Below are 27186 nucleotides of genomic sequence, written 5' to 3' on the forward strand. Positions count from 1 at the left end.
CTGTTTTAGCAGAGTTTCTGAGCTGCAAACACGAGTGGTTTAGCTCTGATTAAGCAGTAAGAAAAGTAAATTTTTAAGATATTAATATATCTTGCTCTTTCTCAACCAACTTAAGGTTTTCAAAGAATATTATTCCTTTTCCACTTAGGTAGTAATGATGTCATCAAATGTTGCAGGAAAACACATAATTCCATGTCCCCAGTCTTGACAGGTAAAGCCCTCTTATTTAACTTCTGTCAATTTTTTTTTTATCTCTAGAAATATGAAAGTTTCCAGCTGTCACATGAAAACTTTAGACAGAAAAAGTAGCAAGAGTTGCCAACCTTACTCGGTAAGAACTTTAGCAAACCATGAAACTCTTACTCAGAAAAGTATTTCGGGGAAGAAAAGGGAATGGTTTCCATCCGTTATTGGTATATTAGGTATTACAGGTGTATGATATAAAGTAGCAATTCATGTTGCTCTTAGCAGTACAGGAAAGCCCAGATGGGCCTGCTAGGCCTTGAGCCAAGTGAAATGCATGCTGCTCATGCAAAAATGTATTGGATGTAAAAAAAAAAAAAAATGGTGTAATATGCTCTGTTTTTCCCATCATATTGTGATTAGGTGACAGTCTTTGTAAGTTTTTATGAAAGACTTGGAGTGAAATATATATGGAAAAGAATGACAAGAGCTCAACTTTGCTATTCTAAGAAACCCATTACTCCTAATGAAATGATCATCGTGACTTAGTAGCAGTAAAGCCAAATGAAAAAATTTTGTCCCACTGTTTGATCATAATTCAGAAGATGAAGTTAAACACGCCAACAAGGTACCTAGATTCCCAAATACTGCCAAGGAGATAGCTGACAATACCACACTGTAACACTTGTCTTATGTGCTAAAAAAGAAAAGAGAAAAGGACACATTTACCTGAGCTAATCCATGGTGTGATTCAGCCAGAACACTTCACAGAGAAGTTCGAGGAAAGAAAGATTCTGTCTTTTGCAACAGCTAATTCTACTCACCAATGTCCAAACTGCAGATTCTTTGGCTGTTGGCTTACAATGTCTTGGGTTAGAAAGCAAGATCCTTAATTTCTTTAGTATTTCAAATCTACCAAATTAATCAAATAGCCAGTATTTTTTTATGGCGATGAAGCATTGGGACAAAAAGATTAATTTCGTTTCCATCAACAGCATTGATAAGAAGGCACAGAGGCATAAAGTTTTTCTAGTCTTCCTACACTTTACCTATTCAATGTATTCCAAGCATAATTCTCTTATTCTGTTCTTAACTTTAACCCCAGTAAAAGAGGGGGTTGTTGAGCACTTCCAAGAAGGCTCACACACGTCTGGTAAGTTGATTTTGTCTGTAGGCTGGGAGCTCAGCTAGGGCTGTCAGCAAGGGGCTTCAATTAAACTTCATATGGTTCCGCTCCTTGCTACTGATTGGGCTTCCTCACAGCATGGCAGCTAGATTTCAAGAAGAAGAAAATTGAAACTGCCTGTCTTTTTAAATTCTAGGATCAGAACCAGTACAGTATTACCACCACCATACTTTATTCACCAAAGTAGTCACAGGCCCAGCTCAGATTCAAGATGAGCAATATCTGGACTCACCTGTGGCAGCGAAGAATTTGTAACAATATTTAACCCCTCAAACCCATCATCTTCCTTCTTTCTTTCTTTGTTCCAGTCTCTTAGCACCTATCAGCATCATGGTAGAATTTGATATGGATAAACAAATATAAGAAAAATAGATCTAAATTTACATCTGTTCTCCATAATATTTAGTTCTCCAATTTTACATTGATGCCATGGCCATATCCTAGATGAAAGGGTTTGTAAATTGTACCTTAGTTTAAATTATCAATCTTAATATTGCTAATGAAGATTTACCTGAAAATACAGCCTGAAGCATAACTTAAGTTTGCTCTTCCTGCCCTTTTTCTAAGCTTTCACACCCTGATACTCAGTTTGTGATGTACCTGGCCTCACTAGATCATCAGCCAGAGAATGAGAGAGGAAAGATAAGATACAAATAGAGCGAGGTGGAGGGTTGGCGGGAAGAAAAAGACAGACAGTGAGGGAGAGAAAGAGGATACAGAGCCTTTAATGAAACGTAATTAATTCTGCAAAATCTCTTTAGCTCTACATTCACTTCAACTCAAATATATTAAATCAAACATACTTATTTTGTAAAATTTCTTCTTCAAAGAAAACCACTAGAAATGTTTATATATGTAAAATCAATCATAATAGATATTTTAAAAAAATAAAGCCAACAAATATGACCATTAAAAATTATAAACATTTGGAAATTATTTGACAATATTTTGATTAAGAAATAATTTATATCCAATTAATTTCTTTGAAAGCAGACATTACCAGAGAAATTAGATAGGGATTTGAGAACTATGTTATACTAAAAAGAAATTCAATTTGTCTTTTTTTCACTTAAGAGGGATTCAAGACTCACAGTATATGAAACTTTATCATGAATCAACATTGTAGTTAGTAAAAATGTACGTGGGCTGGTCAAGACTATATATGTTCCTGCAGCAAATTTCATACTGAATTAATAATCAGCTAAGCCATTAAAATGCTTTATGAAACATTATAAGCTGGTTCTCAATAAAACTGCACCAACTATGAGAGCCCAGTACAGAATATGAAGTAAATACAACATCGAGTTTTATTTACCATACATGGTTTTCTTATCCTAGAAAGATAACTTTGCATATCATATTTCACACGTATAACTTACATGTTACATAAAGAAGAACTAGAATCTTGTTGTGACACATAAAGATGTGCAATGAGGATATGGAGAACTTACAAGAAGAGCCAAACAGTCACAAAATTGGTTTCAGCTCAATTTTTTTTTTTTATTTTATTGGAGTATAGGTGCTTAACACTGGTGTGTCAATTTCTGCTTCAGCTCATTTTTAAGGTCAAGTTTTGTACATCCTATGAAAAGACTGTAGGAACTAGGGCTCTGACCAGTCTTAAAGAGAAAGAGTGAGGTTGCCTGTATAGGATTATTTTCTGGTCATTGGAAAGTCATCTGATCTTAAATAATTTAGCCAACATGATAGCACAATATGCAGAATTCACTAGAAAACCATTCCTTACACTTTTCTATACAGTTTACACATTAGATTAATCTTCTTAAAACACGAATGATTTGCCACTTGCCTTTTTTTAACCAGGGAGACTGAGAAGCATGAGGTTAGTGATCCTATAGTTGAGGAGGAGGAGGAAGAGACCAGAAGGGAAATGAGAGTATTTTTCAAAGATGTGGAACACCTGTGAGAAAACCTTTACCTTTGTCACCACATTGACTAAAACAAATCTATAAGACACAACCAATGAAAAACCATGTCTTTAGATGCTGCGAGGTTAAAATACAAGAAGTAACAGGGAAGGATAAAACCAAATGGCTAGTAATAAAGTGATGATTACATTATTAAACAGTTTACTAGATGGAATATTTTGGACTTGAAAATTAAGACATGAAAAGCTTGAAATAAAGTTCAGTGAAAAATATACGTTCATAAATTCATTCTTCAACCATTCATACAACTATTACATATATATATTTATATATCACATGTATACACACATAAATATGATTATTTAAATATGTATTATTTATATGATGACAGGTGATAATAGATGAACTTTTTACTTCCCATAATTTAAATTGTTTCAAAGCTAAATTAAGAAGTTGTGAATACCCAAATGACCATTTTTAGAGAAAATATAAACACTAAGAAGGAACTCTTGGGGTAAAATAGAGCATGAAACTGTAAACATAGGCAGCACTCATTCTTGTTCCATTCTAAGGAATAATAAGCAAGCTCTAGAAGGAAAATGAAGCAAAAGGCTATGCAAATCGTTGGTCGAAGAGTTGGTCCAGGATACAGACTATTAAGAAACTAAAACCTGATTTTAGCCATGATTGTCTGCATTAGTTGGTTTTCTTCAATATTTCCAAACTACTGTTGATCAAAATGTCACATGACATTTCCCATTGCACTAGTACGAAACCGTGTCGGCTTTCTTCTTCTCTTACCAGTCCACCCCTCATCTGAGTCTCAATTTCATGCCAAGGTGCTGACTTAGCAGAAATGCCATGCATAGTGACATGGTGACTTCTGCCCCAAACTATGAGACACTTTTCATTTATATTCATCAAGGAAGTACTCCACAGGCATCAAACCATGTACCCAGATCTCAGTTTGTTATTTGATTATCCAGCTTAATCCCATTAGACACTGATCTTTTAAATAGCACAAAAACTGCTGACAGAAATGCCTCTGCAAATATTAAAAATTCCCTATGGGCAGAGTATTCAATTCTACACTTAGCTTTCATAAAAGCTGATGTTTACATTTTTTTAAAAATATTAATCAGGGACAATTTCAAGTAAAAATGAAAAGAATCGAGTGTCTTAAGAAAAGAAAATCTTGCAGGACACAGTGAGACTTGGTGAGATAAGCTGACTTCTTTACTTTCTCGTTTATAAATCTGGAAATTCTCAGGAGCACTTTCTCCATAAAAGGACAAATGGTTTAGTTTCTTCAAAAACCTAGATTTAAAATCTATTCCCTCTATTTAACTCACAGCATGAGTTTAGGAAAATATCATATTAATAATATTAGTATATAAGTGTACTTGTGGAAAGCAAAGCTCTATAAATGCTGAATTCTTTTTAAAATATATACCCTTTAACAAAATGATCAGGAAACAGGGTAAAAGGAAAATTTAAAAAAGCACACTTCTACATAAAAGTGTTCCACAAACTTAACAGAATCTTTTTTCTAAAGACAATATGAATATGAAAAGTTTCTAAAATCAAAATAGTATATCAACAAATGGTATAAAATATTCACAATGTTGAGGAATTTTTCCACGTAAATTAGTAAATATTAACAATCCTCCTGAAAAGACAAATCCAAATTTTAGTTCTGGCCAAACGGTTTTGCCACTATTTCAGGGAGGGAAGAAAAGAAAGGACGTTTGGGGCTAAATTGAAGACATGCCCTAAACTGAATAAGAAATAATTTCTTCTCTTGCCCTTACTTCCTATCTGTATTTTCTTGAAGTTTGTCTTAACTGATACTTAAGCTGCTGTATATTTAATCATTTAACATTTATTGTGCACCTACCATGTACTAAGCTCTGAGGTAGGTATTTAAGATATACTCCCTGACCTTGACGGTTCACTGCTCATCGGAGAATACCAGCAGATAAATTCTATACAATAAAGAGGAAATGCCCACTGTTGATGGGAGTGCAAATTGACACATACATTTTGGAAACAATTTGCCTTTTTCTTCTAAAGTTGAACAGGCATATATTCTACCACCCAATAATTCCAACCCTAGGTATACGCACTAAAGTGATTCTTGCCCATGTTTATTCATGGAATGTTCAAGTGTGCTCTTAGCAACCTAAGATTTAAAAAAATTGAGAAAACCTAAACATGCATCTTTAAGAGAATATATAAACAAATGTAAAATTGTCTCACAATGCAATACAATACAGTTGTGAAAATAAATTATCCTCAGCCCACAGGGAATAACAGGGAAGAATATTAGAAATAAAGCATTGAAACAAACTGGCAGAAGACTACATAGAGTATGATGCCATTTTAATAAAATTCAAAAACAAGAAGATATGTCCATTACATTTTTAGAGATACATGCATACGTGGTTGCATTATTTTAAAACAAAAAAGAAACATAAGCCCCAAATTCAGCATAGTGGCTACCTTCAATTGCAGGCAGGATGGAGGCAGTGGGGAAGCGCATCTGAGAGCTTCAATGGAATCGCCATAACCTAGTTCATAAGTTGTTCCGTAGCCTCACAGTTCAATTTACTATCATGCTTCTTAATTTCTTATATGTTAGAAATATGTTTGTTTGCATCAAATTTCTCAAAATAAATATCAATTAATTAAAAGAAAACTCGATGTCAAGATATTGCACTAAGTCTTCTTGAAGGTGTTAGGGAAGGAAGGCATGTAATTTCAACAGGGCTAGAAAGATAAATGAATTTTCCAGGAGAAGGGCAATCCAAAGTCAGCAAACCTTATGAGCAAGGACCCAGAGGTGTGAAAGAGCAGTGTATTGGGAAAAATGAGAAATATGTTGGGGCTGGAGCACAGGACACATGGGAGAAGACACAGAAGACGATACTGACGAAGGACCTCATCACTTCGGTGGAGAGCCACAAAAGGAAGAAGGTTATCTTGTAAGCAAAGAATGATGCTGATGTCCTGTTTTAAAACAGATAAGTTACACAAGATCATAATTTTTTAGAAGGATAACGATGGTGGCAGGACTATGGAAAAGAATTAGTGGAGGTAAGAAAAGTGTCAGTAATAGCAATGAAAAGAGTGATGCAATAGTCTACCTAGGACACATACATGAAGATTTCAATAAAGGGTTTAGCAGTAGAGGAGAAGAAAGGACACGGGTTTAAAGACATTTAAGGGTCAATTATACCTCAATAAAGCTGAAATTTTTAATAAAGACATTTAAGGGGTAGATTTGGTAATTAAACAGATATGAAGCATTAGGAATAATTAAGAGACACAGACAACCCTAATTTCTGATATTTAATAGGTTGATGGATGATGAAGCTTTCAAGCAATTAATATGAGAGAAGAAATGGCTTAAAAGGAAGATAAATTCAATTTGGGACTTGTTGGGGTTGAGAAGGTTTGGGAGATCTATGTGGATGTGCTGGTAGACACTTGAAAATACAGTAGCAAGTTGGTATAGAAAATCAAATTTAGGCACCCTAACTAGTAGTTGTGACCAAGGAATCCAATGGTGTCCTTTATAGAGTAAGTAGAGAGAAAGACTTGAGAGTACTAAAGATGGATGAAACTTTGGAAAAGAGAAATTTAAAAAAAGAGAGATTAAAAAAAAAGAGGGGTTGAGAGCTCTATGAGAGCTCTAGACTCTAAAGCCAGAGTGCCAAGGTTCATAATAGTCCTCTACCATCCTTGAGCAAATTACCTAACTCCTTTCTGCTTCAGTTTTCTCCAACTGTAAAAATGGGTATAAGAACAGTATTTACTTCACAGGATTGTTTCGTGGATTAAATTAGCCAATGTGTGTAAAATGTCTGGTGTGTATTTCTTCTCCATTCAACAATTTATTAAAAGCATGTACTGTAGACTAGGCAGCTAGGTCTGGTTGTGCAGGACTGTAATTATCTGTTACCTGAGAAGTAATTGTACAGATGTTGTGATTTGAAAATCCAGAAAGGATATTTTGCTGCTGCTACCCACCACACTCCTAAAACCACCCAGTATATCTCCCATCTATTGATTAATTTTAAAACACCCTTCCTGATGGCAAGACTTTTAAGCCACAATACTAAGTAAGTTTTAAGATGCAGAGTATGGGAAAAGTAACATAATAGCTTAAATTTACAGCAGAAGACTAAAAGACTAAACTCTGATCCTGTCCTAAGTATGTATGTCAAAAATGGTGAGAAAAAAGTGATAAGGCACTGAGAACCAGAAATGGAGTGAGAGAACCAGGCAGGGAGACAGGCTCTAGAAAGATGAGCCCTGGGGGGAACCTTCAACTCCCTTATCTTGCACTGAACTAATTCCTCTTGACCTAAAAGTTTTGATGAGCAGTGCTTTTTTGGGATAACAAGGAGTCGTTCTACCACTGAACTACCATTTTCTTTTTTATGGGCTAAGTGATAAAATCCACAGAGCATACTTAGCATAGTGCCTGTCAATATAATATGTGGTCAATAAATGTTGTCTATGGCTATCTATGCTTCAGGCTGTACCAAACTCCTGCTGGCTCACGGGAATCCTATCCCATTCTCTCCCAGGGATGTGCCACAATTGTCAAGACACACTGAAGGAGATCTCTGCCTGGGAAAGAGATGATAGTTATAAAGGAATAATAACAACAATAATAATTTTAATAAAAAGTGTTTAGAGTGTGCCAGATACTATGCTATCACATTCCACGCAATACTTAGTACATGAAATATTTAGCCCTTGGATTGCCTCTTTCATTAACAATTATTACTACCCAAATTTGGCTAAGGACATAGTTATCAATGAAAGATAAGATGTTCTAAAAATTTGTCAAGGTACCAAATTTAAAACTTAACTCAATAATAGAAAGAGTTAGTATGGAAGAAATGTGTCATTTCATCAACATTACCATGAACAGCTGCACAGGATACCATTGTCATGAAGAGAGTAAGCTTCCATACTCTCCCTTTTTCCTCTTTATTTCCTTCTGTCCCTCTTGAAAGCGCTAGTTATTGACCATAAAATTCATGTTGCTTCTCAGAAAGTCAAGTAGACATTTTCAGATATTTTGTAGCTCTCCTCTTACTTCTCATGAGTTTCAGCCCCAAGATTTGAAAGCTATCTAATTGCATGCTTGATATTTTTAAGATTAACCACTCTATAATAAGATGAAAGGAGAATTTTTCAAATGGCTAAAGGATAGAAATTCGAGTCAAAAAAAAATGTGTGTAAGAAAAAATATGAAGGAAACAGCAGTCAGCTGCTTCCTCTGGTGGTGCCAGTTCAGGACTGGATTTTTCTTTAAGGAGGAACTCATCAAAATGAAGATGAACACACAGAAGCATACTTCAAATTACCACCGTTAGACCAGTTATTTAATGCACCTATACAAAGTTAGCCTAAAATCATTTGTGATTTCGCAGTCAAAAGGTTTTCTCTATTTTTAGTGCCAAAATTATGTTAAAAACTATATTCCTCTTTTAAATCATTTTATAGTAGAAGCATATTAATGCTTTATGTACAATTGGATGACATTTTTTCAGTGATTACATACTCTAATAAAAGAAACATAGAATAAATGAAAGACAAAACCATTTTTTATTCTGGTTTTAATTGATAAGAGAGAGACAAGAAAACCATAGCATTGAAGAGACTTTTCTCCTTTTGATAAATTACCTGCTTCTAGTAAAATCATGGGTTTTTAAAATTTTCTTCTAAATATTTTTCACAATGAACTTGTTTTTATTTATCAGATATTTATTTCCATTTACTATTTTGAGTAGAGGAAAAGAATATCTGACTTTAAAATAAGAATGAATTACGCAAAAACAACCACTGACCAGGAGACATCAGCACACAGCAGAGGATTTATATAAAACAGACTTTTGCTGCCCTCTTTTGGAATAAATAAGTGAACGATATCAATTTGAGTCTATGCATTTTACTATTGTCTGTTTCCTACCACAGCCACATTGCTTAGGAAACAAAGAGCCAGGACTCAATTATCAAATGCCCTGTTATTAAAAAATTGGAGATTTATTTTAATTTTATGGATGCAAACATGTTATTTAGCAGAGGATTATTTAACAGCATACTGAATAAAAGTATAATTGTTTTGAATACAACAAATCCAGATTAGATGATAACCCCACAAGCTAAAATAGTAATCTTATAATCAATATTTGGGGTTTCATGTAGCCTTATGAATAGTTATAATAACTTAAGTGTTAATTTCTAGTGTAAAATAAAAAAGTAAAAAATTTAATTAGAAAAACATTAGAAAAGTTTTTAGTCTAGCATAATTAAGGAGAAGCACTGAGTATATCTTAGTTTCTAATACATTGATACCCATTTTGGCAATAAGATTGAAACTTGCTGGTTACACTACTATCATTCAAAGGTAGTACTCAAATCTTTGATGAGCCTGTAGAGATTTTAAAAATTAAATAAGTTCAGACAAAGCTTAGGTGTGATCCTACTATTCATCACCCTTCCCTTCTTTCACCAGAAAAACTACCAATAAAAATGTATGATCTCAAATATTAAACTTCAATAATAACTGTAAATTATATCTGACACCAAACTGAACACAACAAAATCAACAAAATTAAATATATGCATGTGCTTTTGCTAAGATGGACCAACAAAACATCAAGTACAGTGTGTATCAAAAGTCATAAGAACGTCGAAATCTGGTTATGTTCTTTGGCAGCATGAGCCCCTTTGGAGGGATGCACCTTGAAAATAGGACAAAACAAACATGACAAAATTACTGCATGTAATAATTCTAGGTAGGAAAAACCTAATATTTCAGCATCCTAGCATATAACACCAACACACGGAATGCAAAACAAAAGCAAACAAAACAATTTAGTGGACTTGGGACAAGACAAACATGTGGCCAAAATCCTCATGATAAAGAAGAACTATTGTTTTCTTGAGAAAAACTTGTTTTCGAGCATATAAAAACATGGAGTTTTAGAAAACCTTATTCTTAAAATTAAATTCTTCCACTACAGTGTACAAATTACTGATAGCAGTTTCGCGTGTGGATAAAAGCCTTGCTGTAATCATTCCATCTAAAGAGAAAAATTAGAAAATTCTTGGCTACGATATAACACATCAAGAGCTAGGGTCAACAGTTTCAGATGTTAGCCGGGATTAGTGTGTTTTAGTATACTAATTTATTTTATGTACCTGAATTTTAATCAATAAAATATATAATATATGGAATCATAATTAGTAATCTTCATTTCCTTTTAGGTATTTTTGCAACCCTACTCACAATTATTCCATATTTAGATGCCTAAATCAAAATACTTATTAACTGAATTAATATTTTATAATTATAAACATGTATCACCATTCAAACCCCTACCTTATTTGAAAATTGCATAAATTTCACTTCAGTTATTACTATTCAAAAGTGACAAGATATTTCAACACAGATGACAAAAAAAATCATCAACCGATTGACAAATATTACATTATTAGAAGTAAGTAAAACTTCTGGATAACCTTTGGGCTAGAAGGCCCCCCTGGATATGAGGTATAAATGAAGCTAAACTGTAGGAGTCAAAACATCCAGGTGCAACTCACCATATTGGATATTGTAGAGTAAGCCTAGATCTATAGATAAGTAATTTGTTTGATTTGGGATAAGAAAATTAAATAGACTTTGTCTAGACAGAATGACCTCACTGCACACATTTGTTCCCACAGAAGCCAGAATCTAATGAAAATTCCAAATTACTTTATTAAATAAATGTCTTTAGCTATGCATGTATGTTGTTTTCTAGTGAGGCCCTGGCAATTCTACTGTGGCAGTAGCAAATCTTATACTGCATTAAAAATTGTAGAAAAGTCCTGTGACATGAACGTAACAAATTGACCGCACTCTTATTTATTACTTTTTTGTACTTACTGATTCCTGTTTAAATTCACTGCTATCAATGAATGATCATGCAGTCTCATAAGATCCTGCAGACTAAATTTGGTGATTTCAGGACATATTGTGTAATTGTTAAACAAATAGGAATTGGCAAAAGCAAGAACATAAGGAAAATCCCAATTTGCTTTTATCGTCTATTTCTAATATGGTGTGTGTGCATGCCTGCCTGCGTGAGTGTGTGCACATGTGTGTGTTACTTGGTTTTAAATTTCATTTAGATTTTTTGGTTGTTCTTTTGATTGCTGTTTGCTAAGTTGGGGAAATGGGATATTTAGTTAAAGAAGTATATAAGAAGAGGTATGGATGGAGCTTTACAGTTAGGATTGAAACCCTTCCTTGATTGGCTTAAAGTATTACTTACACAACTGTCAGGAGAAGTTAGTAATGGGAGGTATGCTGGCATCAAAGCTATATTTGGGCTACTCATATTATCTTTTTATATAACCAATATTTACTGATTCATGTCAAAATGGGGGAATGGGATGCTTACAAATCAACTTAAAGTGCTGACAATTATTTGAGCTACTTTAAAATACAAACAAGCACAGCAATGAACAAATGGTCATAGTGAATAATTTAAGGATGAAACAATGATTAATGTTGCTATTGGAAGACTGAAAAAGATGTGTTGGTGTAAGTAAATGTCCTGTGATTTTACAGATTGTATAGATTAGCAGGTATCATGTTTATGAAGTGATTGCAGATTCTTAGAGCAACAGTAAATCAGTATCAATTGCTTCACAGTTTGTAAACTAAGGACAAAAGGTGAAATATAGCTGGTGAGATATAAGTACGTAGAAGGTGCCTTCATTTACAAACAAAATTTCTGCTGATTTTGCTATTTCCAGCAGAGCTGAAAAGTCTGTGTGTGGTCAGCGTTTCAACATCCCTCAATACTATAGCCACTTAGTCTTTTTCCTTTCTTTCTTTCTTTTTTTTTCTTTTCTTTTTTTCTTTTTTTTTGTTATTGGCTGCTGCCTACAATCAATTCCTATTGCCACTGGCAAATAAACTTCCAACACATCCATCTTTCAAGGCTTGGCATAAAAACCCAAATCTGACTTGGCACAGAGTGATTTACCAAATCCTGTTCTTTGTTGGGTGTAGGGGGAGAAGTGCAGAGACAAGCACAGGGGACCAGAGGCAGGCGGGGGAAGAGGCAGGAGAAGGCTGTCTCTTACAAGTTCATGTGCATGGTGCCACAGGAAATATGATCTACCCAAAGGGAAATATGTGAACAAATGAAATGGGATAAATATTATATACCTTGATTCCTGCACCAATCCATACAGGAGGCTGCCACAATTTAACTCCTTTTCTGTGAGAGCTTGGGTTCCCTGTCTTGGGGCATCAGATTGATTACAGGAGTTCATGATGGAAGGTAGGGTTTTAGTGGGAAGAATGAGCATTTAAAAGAGAGGGTATAATGCATGGAGGGCAGCAGCCGTAGAGAAGAAGGTAGTAAAAGTCAAAAGGTGCTCATGGAGCCCACCATGTGAAGGAGTTAAGGCAAGAGTCCTCCTGGTCCCAGCATGGGCCACTGGTGTCTTTGAGTCAGTCTTAACATTTAAATGCAGTCCATGCACCTATCTTGGTGTGGGCTGAGTTTCTTGGGTTTGTACTGGATGTCTAATTTCTGATGTTCTGAGTACTCAGTTACTTGGGTTACGTTTGAGAATATTGGACACTACCATTTTCTTGATGTACTCTTCTGTTTTCCATCTAGATGGAAGTGGTTTCTTGAATGACATGGTCTCCAAGAGAGGTCCTTAAATGGGAAGTCCCCACTGCCTTAATGATGAATATTGTATAGCATGGACACTGGAGTTCATTGAGTGTGGCTTTGTCATATTTATCATCAAATAATAATTAACCTCTATTACTTATTAGTAGTTAATTATTAATTTTAATAGAAAAATGAAACACTATTAATGGTGACCAAGAATGCACTATTAACTATTGGTATGAAAAACACCAATAACTAATCATTATTAGCTACTTAATGTGAAATATGTTTAATATAATTGCTGACAAATGTTTCCTGGAACAATCATGCTGTCTTTGATTTCTTTATGGCAAAAATTGCTTCCTTATGGCATAGTATGTCTTCATAAAATTATTATTTTATTATGAGGGAAAACTGTCCTAATCATCAAATAGTAATTAATCAGTCACTTTTTCACTGAATGTACACTGTGTGTGCCCTGAGTTTACTTACTAGATTAGTGCTAGATTTTGGTCAACTTAAAGATTTTAGGCAGATTTTTATCTACAAAAAGACTGGTTGAAGCCCTCTTTGATTCAGAATTGCTGAGAATGGGAACTTCGATAACAATTTCCAGCTCCATAACGTTATGAGGTGGCCTGACCCATTTATTCATCACGAGTTGAGGAATTACTCTTTTCTAACGGACTTGAATTCATGTAATAACACTGCTTGAGCAATCAGTAATGCTTTTATTCTAAATTGAACAATATTTATTAAGAAGGTTCTATGTACCAGACACTGTACTAGATCCTGGATGTATAAGGACAAATCATGGAGCTTGATCTGGAGACAGAGGTCTGATGTTTAGCAGCAGATATTTCAAAGTAATTTTTTGAAATTAAGTATAAAGTACATATAAACAATGTGAAACTCATATGTATAGCTCAATTAATTTTTACAAAGTGAACCTACTCATATAACCAGCACTGGGGACACAAAATGGATCACTACCAACACCATTTGCACCTCTCATGCTTCCTTTCACGCACTGTACCTTCAAGGGTGAATCCTATTCTGACTTTTCACACCCTAGGTTGATTTCACCTCATTTTAAACTTTTTGTAACTGAAATCATATATGTTTCTGACTTTTTTTAACATCTTGATTTTAAGATTCATCACGTTCTTGCATGTAGTTGTAATTCAGTCATTCTTACTGCTGTATAGTATTTCATTAAATGAAAACACCATAGTTTATTTATACATTTTACTACAGACAGAAATTTTGGTTGTTTCAATTTTGGGGTTATGATTATAAGGCTATGAACATTGTTGCTTGTGTCTTTTGAGAACATTGTTATATATATTGGATATACATCTAAAAGTAGATTTACTAGATCGTAAAGTCCACATATGTTTAGCTTTAGTAAATATTGCCAAACACTTTTCCAAAGTGATTGTATCAATTTACAATCCCACCAATAGTTTATGGGAGTTCCACTAACTTCAGATCCTCAGTAATTGTTATTATTGATCATTTCCATTTTAGGCATTCTGGTATACAGTGGCATCTTAACTGAGGTTTTAATTTGCATTTTCCAGGTGATCGATGAGGTTGAACATTTTTTAATATGTTAATGGGTCATCTGGTTAGCCCCTTTTATAATACCTGTTCAAGTCCTTTGCCCATGTTTTTTCCTACTTTCTTCTCTGGCCTTATTCCTACTGATTTTTAGGAGTTCCTTATATTTTGTGGATATGAGTTTTCCATCAAATATGTACTTTAGATACACCCTTCAACTCGGTAACTTGCTTTTCCACTCTCTTAATGGTGCCTTGTGATGATAAATTATTAATTAAGAAATTCTTAGTTTTATGATAGTCCGATTTTTCCAGGCTTTCTTTATGGTTAGCACTCTTTGAGTTTTGTTTAATAAATATTTGTTTATCCCCTAGGTCATGAAGATATTTTATTTCTCTTCTAAAAGCTTTATTTTTAAAATTTTTATATTTATATCTGGAATGGATTTTGAATATAGTTTAAGGTCAGGTTTCATTTACTCAGTATGGATAGTAAATCAGCAAATACCATTTGTTGAAAATACTATTCTTTCTCCTTTGCCCTGCAGTGTCACCTTTGGCATAAACTAGATGCCCAATTTTGTGGGTGTGTTTCTACACTCCATAATTGTTCCATTTGTCTATTCATTTAACCTTAGATGAATACCTCACTGTCTTAATCACTATAACTTTGTAACAGCTTTTGATGTCTGCTGGTGTCAAGTATAGGAATTCAAGGTTTGTTAGTCTTCAAGATTTTCTCAGCAATTCTTGCCATATTATATAGCAGAGATTTCTTTGTAATACTCTGAGAGCAGGGTAGAGGGACTAACGAACTACCTTTAGGTAACATGAAGGTGACACAAAGGTGATATCTGAGATGAGACTTGAAGGCTGAGTAACATTTTGATAGGTAGTGGATATATTTTTTAAAGTACAAATGCATGATTATGAATTTGAAGCAACTCAGGATTCAGAGAGAACTTCCATTCATTTTTGAATAACATTCCCTAACAGATTTTGCCCTGTAGGTCTCCTCTAATATTAATCAAACTAAAAAACTAGAATAAAAATGATCATTACAAATATGCAAAATGATACATCCTACAAATGTTGAAGAGAAAATATTTCCTCTAACTTCTCCATTCTTCCTTGGAATTGATAGCCATTGAACATTCAGATTCACTAACTTCCTAAAATTGAGATAATCCAGAAAAATGTGGGTGAAACAACAGTTTCTTAGTGACTAAGAGAACATGTTTTATCCAGTCCTATACTTTCCTTGATTTGCTTAGAAATAAAGGAGGTGATCACTGAGTGTAAAAGGTGCAGAGCCTAGATAGTTACTGTTTGTTCCTACATACACAAAGAGCTTAACTAATGCATGTGAGATCACAAAAGCATCAAATCTGAGTTTTCACCTTATTTGTAGATGGGATGATAAATCAGGAGAGGTGTGATAAAGCCAAAAACAAAACCTTTACTGGAAAATATGCTGTAAATATTATCCCATTGCCAAGACCTGCCTTATAATATTAACCAGTCTTCTCATATAGGTTCTATATGGAAAGAGTCATTAGATTTTGATTTGGGCTCTGAGCACAGCACCAACTGTCCTTTCAGATTATATGCCCAGGCCCTGATTTTCATCATAGCTCTTGTCCAAGACAGGTTCTAAGAGTTGATGGGAAGATGATCAGTATATAATCTACCATTCAGTAGACACATTTCAATTATCTACAACTCTGGGATTGGAGGGTCACTCGAATACACATCAAATTCTGTACAATTCAGAAACTCTCAGAAAGTCTATTAAGAGCTTTGGAGAGGAAAATTCAGATGTATGCATAAGTCTGAAAGCTGAAGTTGTTTGTAATACCAACACTATTTACAGAATGTATTCAACTTTTGTAAATAAAGTTTTAATTTTCTTCACCAACCTAATCATAAATTATACAATTCATTTATCTAAAGTTATTCCACTTTAAATATACTATCAAATGAGGGACAGGGGAAAGTGATTTAATATACTATATAATTAAAAATTAGAACAAGGTTGGTATAAACTCTTCATAAGTAAGAAGATGAAAACTTTCCATGTTATTTATTTACAAGAAGGCTCTTCAACTGGATAAATCACACAGCTTAGGTAACAGGTGTGTTCACACGCAACAATAACACGTAGAACTGGTATTAACATTTTTGAGCATAGGAATAGAAGTGTACTTAATTTATCACAAATTTAATCATCTTTAGAATTTGAATCCCATTTCCATGATAAAAATATTAATAAACAAGCATAAAATAGGTTCAAAGCCTAGAAAAGATGTACATAAATAAGGAAAAGGTTATCAGAGTTATTTTCTACATTGTGAAAATTCAGTATTTTAATGCTTTACTATAATCTTGCTGAAACATCTTTTAAAAAGTTGATTGGTGGGTGTGAAGCAGTAATAATATCACATTTACACTGTCCAATTATAAGTTTAAATTTCCACATTGCAGATATATTTTAAAAGTAAAAGCATGCACACACACTCACACACACACACACATATACTGCACTCTGCTAGAAGTAGTAAATAAATAGCTTTACAGATATCCGTATGCTGAATAAGGTACACATAATTTCTAGAGATCCAAAAAATTATTTATATGGGCCCTGACTGTATAAAGCAGAAGTGTAAGGCCTGGGATTTTGAATATTCTTTTGTCACGGACTCACTTCATAGATATTATCCTAGCTGTGGTATTAAGCATTGAAGTATTTAGAAATGAATATAGCATAGTCTCTAACTTCAAAAACACTCAAGTGAGTAAGCAAGAAAGATAAATAGAGATAAATCACTAGGCCAAGTGGCAAGTGACTTAATGGAATATAAACCAAGTTTTGCAACGACAAAGATAGAACTACTAATTAAACTTGGAGAGGGAACACTTCACAGAAATGTCATGTGAGCCATAAAGGGTGAGTAGTATTTGCAAAATAAAAAAAGAGGTGATAATTCCTGGTTCATAACAGAGGCTTGAGGATATAAGTTTGCTGCACTTACCTCCCAATATCGTATCCAAATGACAGTAAAATTTTTTTTTAAATCAGCAGACCAGAAATTTTTACATATTTCTGAATGATGGAAAGTTACTCCACTTATATTTCAGAGCAACATAGAATAAAGGAAACAACATTAAGGACTATGCTTGGCAAAAGATTTCTCCATAAGTAGGTTCTACCCTGGACTGACCTAGAAAATATCCACATCTTGGGCTGGCAAGCATGGTGCAAAAAATTGGTTGTCAGGCATCAATGATGGTGGTTAATTAGAGAAGTGTTTAGAGAAGAGCTAGGTTGGATACTCTTCCTCTTCTGCTGACAGATAAATTGACTGCAGTATTTATTCTTATTGGGAAATAGGAAGCAGGGATCTCTTTGGATAAGTGGCTGATGAGAGAGACAGAGTAGAGCCTAAGACAACTTTAGACTTCTACAATGTACCCAGGGGAACAAAAGAAAAGACATATCCAATTAGGAGTGGGAAACTCTTAGGTACTCTAACCCCAGAGTGAAGTCTTCCTTATTTTGAACTAGACTGCCTCTGTTTTATCATCAACAGTAGCCATCCATGTCATAGATTCTACCTCCTCTTTGGAAGAATGGTATTTTTAGTAAACAGATCTCCCAACTGCTACTAAGGCTAATTAGCAAAGCCCTCCTACATTATTTTCTTTTAGATTAAAAATAAGAAAAATAAATAAATGAAAAGGAAAGAATTTTTTAAAGAAAAAAAGACAATAAATTTACAAATCACATATGAGAAAAAATCAATAATGAAAGAAATTAGCAACAAAAACTGCTGACACCAGAAGAAACAGATTTAATGCAAGAAGGAAACAATTAAAAATATTTTCAACTGATATCCTCAAAGAGATGTAAAAGAATAATGTATACAAAAAGAATAATAAGCTCTATGGGAAAGAAAGCAATCAGAGAGAAAAATCAGAAAAAAGGAAGCATTTCTAGATAATTTTAAAAGCGTTTGCCATTTTTTTTAAAGTTGAATTATAGCTTGTTCACTATTGGAAAATCCCTCTCGGAAAGTAAATCTAATTCTTGTTAAATGCCACTAAAAAGTTAGTGATGGGATTTTTTTTTTTAGACATAAACTCTCAAGAGACGATAAAAGAAGATATCAACAAAAAATATTAGAAGTTGGAAAAGTCTATAAATGGGTTGTGACAGATTTAAAAGATCTGATCCCTAAGCAAGCAATATGGGGAGCCCAGAAGTAACCCTTCTGTACTCCAGAACCGCCCCCAGAAACTTAAGAATGGGTAGCAGAGTGGGGTTGAAGGTGAGGCTGACATATGAGCATTTGTTGTATATCTATTCAAAGAGCAGGTAATAGCTCAGATTTTCAATCCCATGCAGCTGTGAGATTGTCCTTACCTACTCAAAAGTCTGAAAGTTTACTTCCTAGAGAGGATGAAGCAGAGGAATTCTGAACTAGTGATACAGGGGCAACTGGTATCACTGCCCCAGGCAGCAGAGATGTTAACAATTGTCACTGATTATTTTCACCAAATTCCCTGGGCATATATTTCTTACTGAGTGAATTCTGAGTCTGGCCAGATAAGGACAATCCCAGAAAATGAGACTTTCCAGACTGCTACCAGATGAGTCAAATAGTGGCAATTGTCTCTGTATGGGGTTTTGAGGAGACCAAATCTATTTTGCCCTCTCCAGTGGCAGATAGGCTAAATGTAAGGGTTCCCAGTCAAACAAACAGAATGGGATACCTACTTTAACTGGTATGCAGAAGCCTCTAAAAGGCTTCAAGATTACAAAATAGATTCAATGAAAGATTCATTGAAAAAGGCTAATGAAAAATTAAAGATGCAAAAGGTACCCAAAACAAAAACTATAAGATTGACATGATTCCTACTACTCCCCTCTATCCTCCTTTACCTGACTACTCACAGTCTCTTAATCCTCCATCTGAATTGCTTTTCCACTCTGAAGAGACCACGAGGAACGGTTATTGCCCTATTTGTCTCATTGTATGCCCTGAGAACTTGTGTGACTTTCTGTCTGCCAGGGCAGGCAAGTTGTAAGTTCTTGCATATTCAGGCAGCTCAGCTCTGGTTGGGGACACAAACATATGGTTACACAGAAACGTGGGTTTCACACCATTTGCAGCTAGGGCCCTAGGGACCGTTGCCAGCTCTCAGGGGAATTCTCTTTCTTACTTTTGGCTATCTTTGGGAGTGGCTCTGGATCTTGGGAGGATACTATCTTTTGCACCCTCTTTGGGGATGCCTCTCTTATCGATGGTGTCATTTAATACTGCCTACTTTAATGCAATCCAGCTCTCCTCCCTTGACAGGCATTTCTCAAACAACCTGCACTTAAGCAAGGTCACAAGACTAGGTCCAGGCAATAAGCTGTGGGTGGAAGTGACTGAATTCCAGGCTAAAGCATAGAAGAGCAGAGGCAAGACCATCAGCTGATTCTTCTGACATACATATATCTACAATGTGTCATCAAAGCATTTAATGGTATTTTTATGCCAGCATTTAACAGAGGAGCAAATGATCAGTATTTTTAACTTTCTTAATCATTTCTTATGTGGGAAATATTTCCTGCATAAAGAAAAGAATGCAGAATAAGAGTGATATTTGTCATACTGAATTGCATTATAGGTCTTTTATCTGGGCAGATCCCAAGTTTGGACTAGGACTTGTTTGGTGTCAGTGGCAAAGTGAAAGCAGAACATAAGCCTGTAACTTTCTGCACAGGGTTTCCAAAGCCTGCCACCTCACCTCAGTGTGTGGGAATACGCTCCGTTATTCTCCAGTTATGCTCAAGGGCTCAAGGGGTTAGCATAATGGGAAGGTGAGAGTCAAAGGCCAAGAGTAGGGGAAGTGATCCCTGGCCATCAGCTATTTTACTATCAATTCTAGTTTCCTTAAGGGGTTTAACTGTCACTCTGTTCAAAGGTTTAAGTACTTATGAAAGCCTTGGGCAGCAAAAAGGTAGTCGATTTTCCACTGTAATATTATAATAGCACTTGCGCTGTACTAAGCTGTACTCACATAAATTTCTGAGTCTAGTGGGATATAATTTCCAGTGCGGCAACTTTACAGTGACTGTTCCTAGCCTTACCAGACTTATGACATGTGAGATTCAATGTTTAGAAATGGTCTTTTCCTCACCCATCACAGTGATTGCCTTATTTTTTTGTTTCTTTTCATTTTAAATAAAAACAGGTAGAATACAGTTGCATTTCTGAAATGTTTTAACACTGCTTAAGAAAACTGGTGAATAATGAAGGTCTATTATCTTCATAATAAATCACATGTCCTAGGACGCTGTGAAAGTTTATATATTCTGTAATTTTCTTTTTTGTTCTAAAAGTTATCCATTCTGAATTTCCCTTAAAATATAAGAATGTCTTTATGAATTGACTGAATAAAATACACCTATCTAAATATCTGCATTTGCATTCATGGAGTTTTATTATTGAAATACAAATTATTATATACTTAAAGCTTATAAACAATAAATATAGATGAACACATCTATATATCCCTGATAAATATCAAAGTTAAAAAGGAAAACAGATATTTCTGGAATTAAATGTAGCTCATCTTAAAACAAAGGTGAAACATAATGCCACTTGGGAAAATTTAGCTTTCTCTAATAATTGGTGTAATCTGCATGAATAAAGCACTGTGATATTATAAAACTGTCTGATAGTCTATTAAATATGTATGGTTTATAGTCACAGAAATGTTTGCAAGGCAAAACAAGAAACAAAAAGCATGTAAGAAATAATGATATTATAAGAAGTTATAGCTTTCAGTTATAAGATGAATAAATTCTGGGATCTAATGCACAGTGTGGTGATAGTTAATAATACTGCATTGTATACATGAAATTTGCTGAAAGTAAATCTTAAATGTTTTTACCACACACACATTCACAAATGGTAACTATGTGACGTGATGAATGTGATAATTAGCTTGATTGTGGTAATTATTTCACAGGGTATACATTAAATCGTCACTGTTGTACACCTTAAAAATATCCCGTTGTGTAATCTAAATATATATGCTTTTTATGTGTCAATCATACCTCAATAAAGCTGAAAAAAACTATAATAAAAGAAGCTATATATAATAAACATTCACGAAGGTTCCTGTGTGTTTTGAAAAGTCCTCTATATTAAAAAATAACTTAGTTATTTACCCTGATTTGATAGGTACTAGAATAAAAATATAAAAGCATACTAACTTTTCTTTGTCTAACTTTAGTCAACATTGACTTCATTCTAATATACTTTTCCAAGACCATATTTAAAAAAAAACAAAAACTAGTTATCCTAAATATCCGCATTTCATTTACGTAAGAGTGCAAGTCTATGGAATAGGGAGGTGGGTTTTTTTGTCAAAACTTTTATTTCATAAACTTTTCTAAAATGCTTATCTATTTAGATCAGGCTACTTGACAGGACAGTCTCTGGGCAAGCTTTGTAAAGGCATTTACTAAAAGTAAATATATTTGAATAAACACATACCACAACTATGTTTATCCAATCAGGGAAGTTGAAAGAAGGACTGAAAAGTGAACTGTGGCTTATAGAAAGTACAGAAATTATTATAGCTACTTTTTCGAGCACTTAATTAGTTCCCAGACACTAGGCAAAGCCCTTTATTTTTATTTTTTATTTTTGAATTTTATTTTATTTATTTTTATATACAACAGGTTCTTATTAGTCATCAATTTTATCCACATCAGTGTATACATGTCAATCCCAAACTCCCAATTCATCACACCACCACCCCTACCCCTCCACCACTTTACCCCCTTGGTGTCCATACGTTTGTTCTCTACATCTGTGTCTCAAGTTCTGCCCTGCAAACCGGTTCATCTGTTCCATTTTTCTAGGTTACACATATATGCATTAATATACGATATTTGATGTTCTCTGTCTGACTTACTTCACTCTGTATGACAGTCTGTAGGTCCATCCACGTCTCTACAAATGATGACCCAATTTCGCTCCTTTTTATGGCTGAGTAATATTCCATTGCATGTATGTGCCACATCTGCTTTATCCATTCATCTGTCGATGGGCATTTAGGTTGCTTCCATGACCTGGCTATTGTAAATAGTGCTGCAATGAACATTGGGGTGCATGTGTCTTTTTGAATTATGGTTTTCTCTGGGTATATGCCCACTAGTGGAATTGCTGGGTCATATGGTAATTCTGTTGTTAGTTTTTTAAGGAACCTCCATAGTGTTCTCCATAGTGCCTGTAACAATTTACATTCCCACCAAGAGTGCAAGAGGGTTCCCTTTTCTCCACACCCTCTCCAGCATTTGTTGTTTGTAGATTTTCTGATGATGCCCATTCTAACTGGTGTGAGGTGATACCTCATTGTAATTTTGATTGGCATTTCTCTAATAATTAGTGATGTTGAGCAGCTTTTCAAGTGCTTCTTGGCTATCTGTATGTCTTCTTTGGAGAAATGTCTGTTTAGGTCTTCTGCCCATTTTTTTCATTGGGTTGTTTGTTTTTTTAATATTGAGCTGCATGAGCTGTTTATATATTTGGGAGATTAATCCTTTGTCCGTTGATTCATTTGCAAATATTTTCTCTCATTTTGAGGGTTGTCTTTTCGTCTTGTTTATGGTTTCCTTTGCTTTGCAAAAGCTTTTAAGTTTCATTAGGTCCCATTTGTTTATTTATGTTTTTATTTCCATTTGTCTAGGAGGTGGATCAAAAAAGATCTTGCTGTGATTTCTTTCAAAGACTGTTCTTCCTATGTTTTCCTCTAAGAGTTTTATAGTGTCCAGTCTTACGTTTAGGTTGCTAATCCCTTTTGAGTTTATTTTTGTGTATGTTGTTAGGGACTGTTCTAATTTCATTCTTTTACATGTAGCTGTCCAGTTTTCCCAGCACCATTTTTTGAAGAGACTGTCTTTTCTCCATTGTATATCTTTGCCTCCTTTCTCATAGATTAGTTGACCATAGGAGCGTGAGTTTATCTCTGGGCTTTCTATCCAGTTCCATTGATCTATATTTCTGTTTTTGTGCCAGTACCATATTGTCTTGATTATTGTAGCTTTGTAGTATAGTCTGAAGTCAGGGAGTCTGATTCCTCCAGCTCCGTTTTTTTCCCCTCAAGATTGCTTTGGCTATTCGGGGTCTTCTGTGTCTCCATACAAATTTTAAGATTTTTTGTTCTAGTTCTATAAAACATGCCATTGGTAATTTGATAGGGATTGCATTGCATCTGTAGATTGTTTTGGGTAGTATAGTCATTTCACAATATTGATTCTTCCAATCCAAGAACATGGTATATCTCTCCATCTGTTGGTATCAGCTTTAATTTCTTTCATCAGTGTCATAGTTTTCTGCATACAGGGCTTTTGTCTCCCTAGGTAGGTTTATTCCTAGGTATTTTATTCTTTTTGTTGCAGTGGTAAATGGGAGTGTTTCCTTAATTTCTCTTTCAGATTTTTCATCATTAGTGTATAGGGATGCAAGAGATTTCTGTACATTAATTTTGTATCCTGCAACTTTACCAAATTCATTGATTAGCTCTCGTAGTTTTCTGGTGGCATTTTTAGGATTCTCTATGTATAGTATCATGTCATCTGCAAACAGTGACCGTTTTATTTCTTCTTTTCCAATTTGTGTTCCTTTTATTTATTTTTCTTCTCTGACTTCCAAAACTATGTTGAATTATAGTGGCGAGAGTGGACATCCTTGTCTTGTTCCTGATCTTAGAGGAAATGCTTTCAGTTTTTCACCATTGAGAATGATACTTGCTATGGGTTTGTCATATATGCCCTTTATTATGTTGGGGTAGGTTCCCTCTATGCCCACCTTCTGGAGAGTTTTTAATCATAAATGGGTGTAAAATTTTGTCAAAAGCTTTTTCTGCATCTTGAGATGATCATATGGTTTTTATTCTTCAATTTGTTAATATGGTGTATCACATTGATTTGTGTATATTGAAGAATCCTTGCATCCCTGGGATAAATCACACTTGATCATGGTGTATGATCCTTTTAATGTGCTGTTGGATTCTGTTTGCTAGTATCTTGTTGAGGATTTTTGCATCTATATTCATCAATGATATTGGTCTGTAATTTTCTTTTTTTGTAGTATCTTTGTCTGGTTTTGGTATCAGGGTGATGGTGGCCTCATAGGATGAGTCTGGGAGTGTTCTTTCCTCTGCAATTTTTTGGAAAAGTTTGAGAAGGATGGCTGTTAGCTCTTCTCTAAATGTTTGATAGAATTCACCTGTGAAGCCATCTGGTCCTGGACTTTTGTTTGTTGGAAGATTTTTAATCACAGTTTCAATTTCATTACTTGCGATTGGTCTGTTCATATTTTCTATTTCTTCCTGGTCCAGTCTTGGAAGGTTATACCTTTCTAAGAATTTGTCCATTTCTTCCAGGTTGTCCATTCTATTGGCATAGAGTTGCTTGTAGTAATCTCTTAGGATGCTTTGTATTTCTGTGGTGTCTGTTGTAACTTCTCCTTTTTCATTTCAAATTTTATTGATTTGAGTCCTCTCCCTCTTTTTCTTGATGACTCTGGCTAATGGTTTATCAATTTTGTTTATCTTCTCAAAGAACCAGCTTTTAGTTCTATTGATCTTTGCTATTGTTTTCTTTGTTTCTATTTCATTTATTTCTGCTCTGATCTTTATGATTTCTTTCCTTCTCCTAACTTTGGGTTTTGTTTGTTCTTCTTACTCTAGTTCCTTTAGGTGTAAGGTTAGATTGTTTATTTGAGAAGTTTTCTTGTTTCTTGAGGTAGGCTTGTATTGCTATAAACTTCCCTCTTAGAACTGCTCTTGCTGCATCCCATATGTTTTGCATCGTTGTGTTTTCATTGCCATTTGTCTCTAGGTGTTGATTTCCTCTTTGATTTCTTCAGTGATCTCTTGGTTATTTAGTAACGTATTGTTTAGCTTCCATGTGTGTGTGTTTTTTATGTTTTTTCCCCTGTAACTGGTTTCTAATCTCAGAGTGTCATGGTCAGAAAAGATGCTTGATATGATTTCAATTTTCTTAAATTTACTTAAGCTTGATTTGTGACCTAAGATGTGATCTATCCTGGAGAATGTTCCGTGTGCACTTCAGAAGAAAGTGTAATCTGCTGTTTTTGGATGGAATGTCCTATAAATATCAATTAAATCTATCTGGTCTCTTGTGTCATTTAAAGCTTTTGTTTCCTTATTAATTTTCTGTTTGGATGATCTGTCCATTGGTGTAAGTGAGGTGTTAAAGTCCCCCACTATTACTGTGTTACTATCAATTTCCTCTTTTATAGCTGTTAGCAGTTACCTTATGTATTGAGGTGCTCCTATGTTGGGCGCATATATATTTATAATTGTTTTATCTTATTCTTGGATTGATCCCTTAATCATTATGTAGTGTCCTGCCTTGTATCTTCTAACATTCTTTATTTTAAAGTCTATTTTATCTGATATGAGTATTGCTACTCCAGCTTTCTTTTGATTTCCATTTGCATGGAATATCTTTTCCCATCCCCTCATTTTCAGTCTGTATGTGTCCCTAGGTCTGAAGTGGGTCTCTTGTAGACAGCATATATATGGGTCTTGTTTTTGTATACAATCAGCGAGCCTGTGTCTTTTGGTTGGAGCATTTCATCCATTCACGTTTAAGGTAATTATCGATATGTATGTTCCTATTACCATTTCCTTAATTGTTATGGGTTTGTTTTTGTAGGTCCTTTTCTTCTCTTGTGTTTCCCACTTAGAGAAGTTCCTTTAGCATTTGTTGTAGAGCTGGTTTGGTGGTGCTGAATTCTCTTAGCTTTTGCTTGTCTGTAAAGCTTTTGATTTCTCTGTCAAATCTGAATGAGATCCTTGCCGGGTAGAGTAATCTTCGTTGTAGGTTCTTCCCTTTCATCTCTTTAAATATATCATGCCACTCCCTTCTGGATTGTAGAGTTTCTGCTGAGAAATCAGCTGTTAACCTTATGGGAGTTCCCTTGTATTTTATTTATCATTTTTCCCTTGTTGCTTTCAATAATTTTTCTTTGTCTTTAATTTTTGTCAGTTTGATTACTATGTGTCTCGGCATGTTTCTCCTTGGGCTTATCCTGCCTGGGACTCTCTGCACTTCCTGGACTTGGGTGACTATTTCCTTTCCCATATTAAGGAAGTTTTCGACTCTAATCTCTTCAAATATTTTCTTGGGTCTTTCTCTCTTTCTTCTTTTGGGACCCCTATGATGCGAATGTTGTTGCATTTAATGTTGTCCCAGAGGTCTCTTAGGCTGTATTAATTTCCTTTCATTCTTTTTTCTTTATTCTGTTCCACGGCAGTGAATTCCACCATTCTGTCTTCCAGGTCACTTATCCGTTCTTCTGCCTCAGTTATTCTGCTATTGATTCCTCCTCGTGTAGTTTTCATTTCAGTTATTGTATTGTTCATCTCTGTTTTTTTGTTCTTTAATTCTTCTAGGTTTTTGTTCTTTAATTCTTCTAGGTGTTTTTGCTCTTTAATTCTTCTAGGTCTTTGTTAAACATTTTTTGCATCTTCTCAATCTCTGCCTCCATTCTTTTTCCGAGGTCCTGGATCATCTTCACTATCATTATTTTGAATTCTTTTTCTGGAAGGTTGCCTATCTCCACTTC

General features: G+C 34.6%; 1 long non-coding RNA gene across 5 annotated transcripts in view; it reads right to left on the minus strand.

Annotated features, from left to right (window-relative positions):
• LOC132362225 (uncharacterized) overlaps positions 1-27186 on the minus strand; it is a 745765-nt gene that overhangs the window by 551108 nt on the left and 167471 nt on the right. For 2 of the 5 annotated variants that reach the window (XR_009502308.1, XR_009502306.1), the window contains one exon: positions 9583-10022. The exons of the other annotated variants lie outside the window; for them this stretch is intronic. This is a non-coding gene — a long non-coding RNA (uncharacterized LOC132362225). Of the gene's footprint in view, positions 1-9582; positions 10023-27186 lie in introns of those variants that run through there. 5 annotated transcript variants of the gene reach the window in all.

Source organism: Balaenoptera ricei, chromosome 3 (assembly GCF_028023285.1).
Source record: "Balaenoptera ricei isolate mBalRic1 chromosome 3, mBalRic1.hap2, whole genome shotgun sequence".
NCBI lineage: Eukaryota > Metazoa > Chordata > Mammalia > Artiodactyla > Balaenopteridae > Balaenoptera > Balaenoptera ricei.